The 8,934-nt window shown below is 57.1% G+C and overlaps 2 pseudogenes; both read right to left on the reverse strand.

The window, feature by feature from the left end:
• Positions 1-4,050: 4,050 nt before the first annotated feature.
• On the reverse strand, positions 4,051-6,240 carry LOC136527960 (chitin elicitor receptor kinase 1-like; annotated as a pseudogene).
• A 202-nt stretch (positions 6,241-6,442) lies between these two features.
• LOC136527959 (pentatricopeptide repeat-containing protein At3g29230-like) lies at positions 6,443-8,120 on the reverse strand (annotated as a pseudogene).
• Positions 8,121-8,934: the final 814 nt, after the last annotated feature.

Consider the following 8,934-nt stretch of genomic DNA (forward strand, 5'->3'; position numbering starts at 1 on the left):
GCCGGTGGAGTTTCGAACCTTTGACTCCGTTTCTTCACCGAGTTGATCCACATCAACTCCAACTTCTTCTCCTTTGCAAATGTGCCAACACCACTAAGTGCACACCACCATGTGTATGTGTGTTAGTATTTTCACAATCATTTTCCAAAGGATTAGCCACTCAACTTGCCACGTCACTCAATCCTAGCGACGATGCAAAGTTAGATCACTCGAGTGGCACTAGATGACTGATATGCAAACAAGTTTGCCCCTCTTGATAGTACGACCATCTATCCTAAACCTGGTCATCAACTTCTCTACACACCTATGACTGGTGAAATGAAATGCCCTAGGTTATACCTTTGCCTTGCGCATTCCATTTCATCTCCTCCAATGTTGATGCAACATATGCACCAACACGATCAATAATGATATGATCCACTTCATATCATCACGTGATCTTGTTGGTTCATTGATCTTGACCTTACTTGCTTTTCACCATTGCCTTCATCCATCGGCGCCAAGTCTTGCTCAAGCTTCACCGCCACGCGGTCCATTGCTCCAAAGCCTCTAACTTGCCCTTCACGCTTGCAACCGGTCCATCAAGCCAAGTCATGTCTTGATCTTCTCCACCTTGATCACATGACTCAATGTCATGTCTCATTTGCAATGAGCTCCTTCATCATCACATGTGTGAGCTTTGCAACATCTCCAAGCCATTTTCACCTTCATGCGTATGTTGCTCACACACATGTTCCTATAGACTAATCACCTATGTATCTCATATAAACACAATTAGTCCACCTAGGTTGTCACACAATTACCAAAACCACACAAGGACCTTTCAGTCGCTCGACGTCGCGACGATGTGGAGCTTCGACTCCGATCACGACAAGCACGTGACACGACAACCACCATCTCATCGCTCGTGCAGCAGCCATCGACGCCGCTCACGCCACCTCAACGCCAGCGTGCGTGACGCTGCGCCTAGTGCCTCCATGCTAAGAACAGCAGCACAGGATAGGAGGAGGAGCCTGTGGAGGAGGAGGCCAAGGTAGAGGATGTCTGGCACAGGCTGCAGCAGCAGTGGGAACAGGAGGCGTGGCCGCTGCAGGCGTCAAGGCCCATGGTGGTCGCCGGCAAGGAGGAGTCCTCGGATGCCGCTTTCGCCACGTTAGGGGATAGCGGCGGCGGGATGGGAAGGGCACGGAGCATGACCGATGATGACCTAGAGGAGCTCAAGGGCTGCGTGGATCTGAGCTCAAGGGCGATGGAGGTGGTTCACGAGCTCGTGGAGAAAACGACGCTAAGAGGAGGTGAGAGGCACGGAGGTGAGGGAATCCCTCACTGCTTGGCTCCATTGCGCCCGCTTGGCCAAGCCCGGGAGAAACGAAAATCATTTTCGTTCCCCAGGGCTAGGCCAAGGGATGCTTTAGGGAGCGTGCGGGGCTGGCTTCCAAGCCCGTCCAAGCAATCAAACAGCCCATATTGCACTCCTAGGGAGTATGGCCTAGTTGGGCCAGACAAACAAACGCGCCCTAAGAATTTGTGGCATCCTGGTGGCGTGCGCAGCCGGCCGGCGTTCCACCAGGAGACACTGGCTCTAGCGAAGCCTAGCGGGGGCGACGATAGCAACCGCCTGGGTGTCACCGTGGGGATAGCTCGTTCCTTCTTTGTGATTTGGTGATCTGTACGTACGTCTCATGAGTATTTGGAGCGAGCTGGGACTGGGTCCCATGATGGGAGAGTTCAGCGTGCACGCGGGAAGCTAATTTCTGGCGCGCGGGGGGCAGTCACCGTGGTGAGCGATTCGGATGATGGCGAGTGTCGGGGACCAATATTAGGGTACCCAAAGAGGAGGAGCTAATGACCGCCAATATTGATTCATCCGCACGATCAAGAGAGAGACTACACAATTTGTCGGGTCACTTCTCGTCCATCCACCGCGACCATGGGCCCTGCCTCGTCTGACCCTTGAGGGTTGGCTCCGCCTCGGTGGGCGCTGTGGCCGCAGGCCCCATCTCGCCCGACCCTCGAGGGTTGACTCCACCTCAGGCTGACTCCCGAGGGCTGGCTTCACCTCGCCCAACGTCTGAGGGTAGACTCTATCTCGCCTGACCCCCGAGGGCTGGCTCCGCCTCGCCCAACATCTGAGGGCAGACTTCGTCTCGCCCGACCCTCGAGGGCTGGCTCTGCCTCGCCCGACGTTTGCGCGCTGCTCCTTCATAACTACGCGCGTAGATAAGGCAGGGCACTCAAGTCAACCATAATACTGAGGACCATATCATGCACGTCTGTAGGAAAGTACCATCAGGATAAGACAAGAAGGGCGCTTTGAGACCTTCCAGGCATGTCAGAGCCCGAACAGTGTTGTAGGCGCCGACATTTGTCTGACAGTGTTGTGGGCGCCGCCATTTTCCCTCGGGCGCGGATACCGACGAAAGCTCACGACAACCACTACAGTCCAGGAGGAAACTCGCATCACCTAAAGTAACGGACGTGCGGTCACTGTGCTGTATGCTCCCTGTATTGCCGCGGCTTAGCACCCTGGTCCGTCGCGCCGCCCGCCGAGGCGGGATGGGACGTGACAACTTGCTGACAAATGCTAGAACATGACATCATCAACGGACAGACGCCCAGTGTGGGGCTATCCCTGGCACCGCCTGCCATGTCAACGGGGCCCGCACAGAGGAAAAGGAAGCCCCAGCATCTTTGAAGGATCTTCTTTGCCTCTGGTTTTTCTTCTTTCTCCCATTCGTAATCCCTGCTCCCCCTTGGCCTATAAAAGGGAAGGCAGGGAACCCCACTAAGGGGATCGATTCAACACACCACGTATCACATCACACATAGTTGAGCAGCGACCAAGCTCTCAGCACCCATTCGACCTTTCCATTAGAGACTTGGGACATTTCCCTCTCTCGCCCGTTTGTAACCCCAACTACGAACTTTTTGGTGCTAATAACACGAGCAGCAGCCACGAACTGGACGTAGGGACATTCTGCTCGAACCAGTATAAACCTTATGTCTTTTTGGCACACCATCAGGGGCAGACGCGCAATAACATAAATTTACTCGTTGGTGTTTACTCAAAACACCGACAGCGAGCGGGGTTCGCTTGCTTTCTTTGCCTACCGAGATTTCAGGGATAGCCCACTTGCTATTATAGAAAATCAAATATCATATTTGTTGGAGTTCAATTTTTGCTCTAAAAATCTAAATATAACATACACAAAATGGATACCACATCTGTTGGAGTTGCTCTAATTTTCTGCCCTGTTCCTTGGTATCGGTAAAACTACCTCAGGAGCCAAAAAAAAAGAGAGAAAATGGAGGGTGCAATATATACAATATTAAAATATTTTTCGTGACCAGTCAATGACACTTACTACGTAAGTATTATAATTTTTTATATTTCAGTTTAAAAAAATAAATAGTGATTTGGGATAATATTAGGATTTTTATGATAGTGTGAGTATATACCAAATGATGCGGACCCACCACGCCAGCCGCGTGGTCGAATCGCTGATGGTAACACCCCGCCAGACTGTAGAGATTTTTTTTTCTTTCGCTAGATATCCCGAGATGCATCCGCAGTCCGCCGACGCGAAGCAGTGACGCGAGGGTCGCGTGGACGGGTAACGACTAGCGACTAGCGTCACGAGGTGTCTGTTACGGTGCGTGTTTGCTTACATCCTGCTGACATCAGTGCAAACGGGTTCCTAAATCCTAACGGCCCTGCACTGGTTCCATAGGGTTCCACGAAATATGCGTCACAGCCTCAGAATTAAGAAATCAGCCCAGACCAAACGTTCAACCTTCATCACGGCCTGCTGGGCTTGTAGGTCAAAACAAATAGCAACTGTAGGCCGAAGACAAAGCCTCGCCACCGGGCCCTAAGACAATGCAGCTTTTCCATAAATAAAGAAGTAAAATCCGAGCCACCGCCTCACTGGCTTTCTTCTAGGTTTTGCTGGTGGTATTTTGGCTCTGTAAGAAAGAATAAATCAAAATAAACATAAGTCGGCAGAAAAATAGACGAGCAGAACATGGTGTTGACGGGTGGTAGTGCAGTCGCTTTTACACTATTTTTTTCTTTGTTCTATTGCGAATTTCATGTTACAGCTAGCAACTGTATGAACGCTGAAAGGATGACGGATGTACGTGCGCACAAAATCTTCAGCGTGGCCATAGAAACTCAATTCCGGGCGGCGATGTTAACGTTCGACGGCAAAACAAAGACATTTTGTTGGAAAGATTGAAATGTCACAAGAATTTCAATATTTTTCAACAAATTTTGGTTTGCCTACCTTCCCCAACCGCTCTAGGCCACTAACCCACTACTGCCACCTAAAAAAATCGCAATTCGCACCGCCGGCGATGTCGGTGCGGGCCTGCGCTTCGGTTCACCGTGGCGCCACCGACACGGAGAATTCGGTGGGCACTTGAAGCTTCTGCTGCCACACCCGAGACTCCAGATACACCTTGGACACCTTCCCCGCGACCCACGTCATGTCCGGCCGATCCTCCCTCGCTGCGCACCGGAGCGCCACCTTCCACCAGCCTCTCCGCGGCCGACACTGGGAACGAGTCCCCCAGCCTCCTGTCCACCCAATTCCTCACGCCGCCTTCCGCCGCCGCCGCAGCGGCCGTCTCGAGGACCGACACCCGCTGGAACTCCTTGGTGCCCCTGTCGAAGCGGTACCTCGCCGGCTCCTCCCCGGAGAGCAACTCCAGCAGCAGCACCCCGAAGGCGTATACGTCCGCCTCACGCGACGGCTCGCTCGTACCCGGGGCCGCGTACGGGGAGTCACCGACCTCACGGGCGTCCGCGGGGGCCCCGAATTCGGCCGCGCCGAAGTGGGTGAGCCGCGCGCGGAGGCCCGGGTCGGACACGATCACTGCGGAGGCCGAGACGCGGCCGTGCACGGCGCCCGCGTGGTGGTGGATGTACTCGAGCCCCTGCGCGACGTCGGCGGCGACCTGGACGCGGGAGACCCAGGTGCGGAGGGCCGTGAAGCTCGGGTTGCGCGGGCTGCGCAGGCACGCCGCCAGCGTGGCGGCGCCCGGCGGGAGCTCGTAGGCGAGGTAGAGATGGGCGCCCGCGGGACACGCGCCCAGCAGCCGCGCGAGGCTGGTGTGGTGGTACCTGCCGATCCTGGCTAGCGCGGCGGCGTCCACGGCCGCCGCGCCGGGGCGGCGCTGGAGCTGGAAAAGGGCCGCGTCACGGCCGCGGAGGGAGCAGCGCCAGTAGGCGGAGGAGGAGGAGGCACCCCCTGCGCGCTTGGCGAGGAAGCTGTTGGTAGCGGCGGCGAGCTCCTGGAACGGGTAGAGGACAGGTGGGTCCGGGAGCGAGGCGCGCGCCGCGGCGAGGGAGGTGCGGCCGGAGGACGCGGAGGAGCTGGAGGACGACGAGGTGGCGCCGCGCCGCTGCGCGCTGGCCGTGCCGGCGCCGGACGGGGACGGGCCTGCCCCCGAGTACGACGTGGAGGGGGAGGAAGAGGAGACCCCAGTCGCAGCGGGGCGGCGCTTGGCGGAGGCGGACGAGGAGGAGCGGCGGGAAGAAGGGGTGACCGCGGGCCGCGACGCCAACGCGTCGGAGCCGGCCCTGGGCTTGCACATCGCCGCCGGTGGCGACGGTGACCAGGTGCGGCTGCGAGTTGCCACCGCGCCGGGGCAGAGCATACCCCGCGGAATCTCAATCTCAATCTCAATCTCAATCTCAATCCCAAAACGTGTGCACAGCTGGCAGGCTGCTAAGGATGTGGGTTAGCAACAAAACGCGACCCCGTCTACCAGCCTGGATTTGGATTTTACAGGGGAAGCACAAGCACGAGTGCTTTCGCAGTTCACACTTGTTGTGTACTAGCGTCATGTGCTTTGGTCTGTGGGAACCTGATGCCGTGGTACTGCTGCAACGGGTTGCTTCCTGCTCTCTACGGCCATCATCTAATGACCCATCACAGATCACACAGTTCACAGCCAGCCAAACATGACCAAGTATAAAGTGAGGACAGATACGCTGCAATACAAAGTGAGTACATCACCTTGCCTATGCCTTGGCCTACGAGAACGGATGTGCGCTAGTCAACTGAGTCAAGATAAGCACCATATTCGCTTCATCGTATCAATCATGTTTATCCGTCATGATATAGTGTTTTTTTCTCGAAACAGCATCAATTGGTTTATAAGCCACCGAAACCGACGAAGATGGCTTTCTGGTGAAGTGGTGATCCGGCCTCCGGGTGCCTGTTGTCTTGTCCAACTAGGAGTATCTCAAGCGTGCAATAAGCTAGGCACGCCTGCTGCCTGCTTGTTGTTCAAGTTGATTGGTGGCACAAATTTCAATCAGGAAACGCGCTTTACATTGCGGATCCGGCCAGCCAGTGACGACATTTGGTTTTTGAGATACCGGTAAGGCACAGACACTCCATCGATCATACTGAGCCGACTCTACCCACTGATCTGGTCAATATTTGCATGCTGATTTTGCCTTGCTTACTGCCAATCGAACCGGCTGGTCGCGGGGACAGAACAAAGGACTCGACCGGGCCTGCATGCGGTGCGGTACAGTCCAACGATGTATATCACTATATCAGTATATACCGGCTTCCAAGTCAGTCCTGAGGTCACTCGACTGAATTTACAACTTTAAACGACAAGGACTAAGCCCTCGTTGCCTGCTGCCGCCGCCGTTCTGTTGTTCTCCAGTTTATGAAGGTGCTAGCCAGATCATAGCAAAGCCCGGCCAGGCCGCTTGCGGCGCGGGCCCTTGGCGTGTCTCACGGCCGCCCTCACTTGCCTCCTGTGTTCCTCGACGCGATCCCATCTCTGCAGCGACGCGTACACGTTGGACAGACCGTACGCCGCGCCGTCGTGGAGGTCCAGCTTCGATATCCGCCGCGCCACCCACTCGCTCATCCTCACACCGCCTTCCTGCCCCTCCGCGACGTGGGCATCGAGCAGGAGGCTTCCGAGCACCTTGGCGTTGGGGCGGCCGGGCATCGTCTGCACGAACCGCGTGACCCGCGCGGCACAGGAGGTCCACCATGCAGCCGTAGTGCTCGGACTGGGGCAGTAGGCCGTACACCGGTAGCATCTGGGAGAAGAACTTCCTGGCCACCCGCACAAGGCCGGAGTGGCTGCACGCCGACAGGAGCGCCACGAACGTCACCCCGTCCGGCCTGACGCTGTTTCCGTTCGGCCTTCCCCTTCCCTGGACCATGTCGTGAAACGCAGCTATGGCGTCCTCGCCGCGGCCATTCATTCCGAGCCCTGAGATCACCGTGTTCCAACAAAAGAGGTTGGGGCTGCAGGGTATGGTGCGGAACACGTCGAGAGCGCAGTCCACGCTCCCGCTCTTGAAGTACATGTCCATGAGGGCGTTGCTCAGCACGGTGTCGATCCATATCCCCTTCTGCTGGATGAGGTGATGGATCTGCCGGCCCAGTGCCAAGTCCCCCACCTGCGAGCACGCGGTCACCACGGTAGCCATGGTGCCACTGGTGGGTCTCAACCTCTGCTCCCCCTCCTGCTGCGTGCGCATCAGAAGGTGGAACATCGCGATGGCAGAGGCTGGATCCCCTCCGCGCAAGTACCCAGCCATCATCGTGTTCCAGGTGATGACGTCCGGCAGCGAGGAGCCCATACGGTCGAACAGCTCTCGCACTGCGTCCATCCGCCCAGCCTTGCAGTACCCATCGATCATCGCGTTCCACGACACGACGCTGCTGCTCATGGCGCAGAGGCTGGCCTCGAAGACGTCCCTAGCCGAGGTGAGATCGCCGGCCCTGCAGTAGCACGTGACCATGGTGTTCCACGAGGCCGGCGTCCTGTCCGACATTCTGCCGAACAGCGCCCGGGCGTCCGTGACCCTCCCGGCGGCGCCAAGGGCGGCCAGCATGGCGTTGATGGCGACCACGTCCCTCCGCGGCATTTCGTCGAACAGCCTCTGGGCGCGAGCCACAAGGCCCCGCTTCGCGTAGCTGGTCAGCAAGGCGGTGCTAATGACCATGTCGGAGGCGAGGCCCAGCTTGCAGGCGAGTGAGTGTAGGGCTTGCGCTTCCCGACAGCCGGTGCACGCAGTGATCGCTCGGAGCAGGGCGGCCGCCGGCCGGGGCATGGGATTGTGAAAGCATCCGCATGACCGCATAGCCAGGCAGCCAGGCCAAGCGCCTGCGCCTGCGCCTACTGGCGTGAACGGTAAAACCCCCTAAACTAACAGGCGACAACGTCCCTCCGCGGCATTTCGTCCGACAGTCTTGTTAGCTCGAAAGCCCGACTTGCCACCACGATACAGTGTTTTCTCTCATGGCAAAACAACATCATTCTAGCTTATTAGCCGAACAGCTCCTTCTCTCTTTGCAGCCCATTTTAGATTTCACACGTGACATGCCTATGCTTTTTTTTTATTTTTAACTAAAATCATATTTTAAAAATAATTCTACCTAATTTTTATTCTACGGAAATGATTTATTATGGGCGTGCACGTGTTACCCAAGACGCCTGCATGCCTCCCGCACTCAGCCCCCTGCCCCGCACTCAGAAGCCCCCCCCCCTCTCTCTCCGACGATGGTGACCGGCGAGCTTCTCCCGCGCCCACGCCCCACCACCTCCCCCGCGCCAGCCATGGTGGATCCGGCAGCTGCAGCAGTGAATCCGCGCCAGGTAGGCCTCCTCCTCCTGGATCTGATTTCTAGGGTTCTAGTCAGCTCTCCATATCATCTCTTCCAACTCCGATGGGCTATAGAATGGTCGGCCGAGGGAAGGCAGGTAGGGCAAGCGGTGGGGATGATCGATGGGCGGTTTAGGGGAGGTGGCGGCGACAGTGGCGGTCGGGGCAGGTCAGGGGGGGGAGCTCCGGCCATGGTGGTAGCGGGGGGGGGGGGGGGGGGGGGGGGGGAAAAAGGTGGTGCCGCGACAGGGCGGTGGTGGGGGCTAGGGCGCTGAAGTTGGAGA

The sequence above is a fragment of the Miscanthus floridulus genome, chromosome 19 (genome assembly GCF_019320115.1).
Source record: "Miscanthus floridulus cultivar M001 chromosome 19, ASM1932011v1, whole genome shotgun sequence".
Lineage (NCBI taxonomy): Eukaryota > Viridiplantae > Streptophyta > Magnoliopsida > Poales > Poaceae > Miscanthus > Miscanthus floridulus.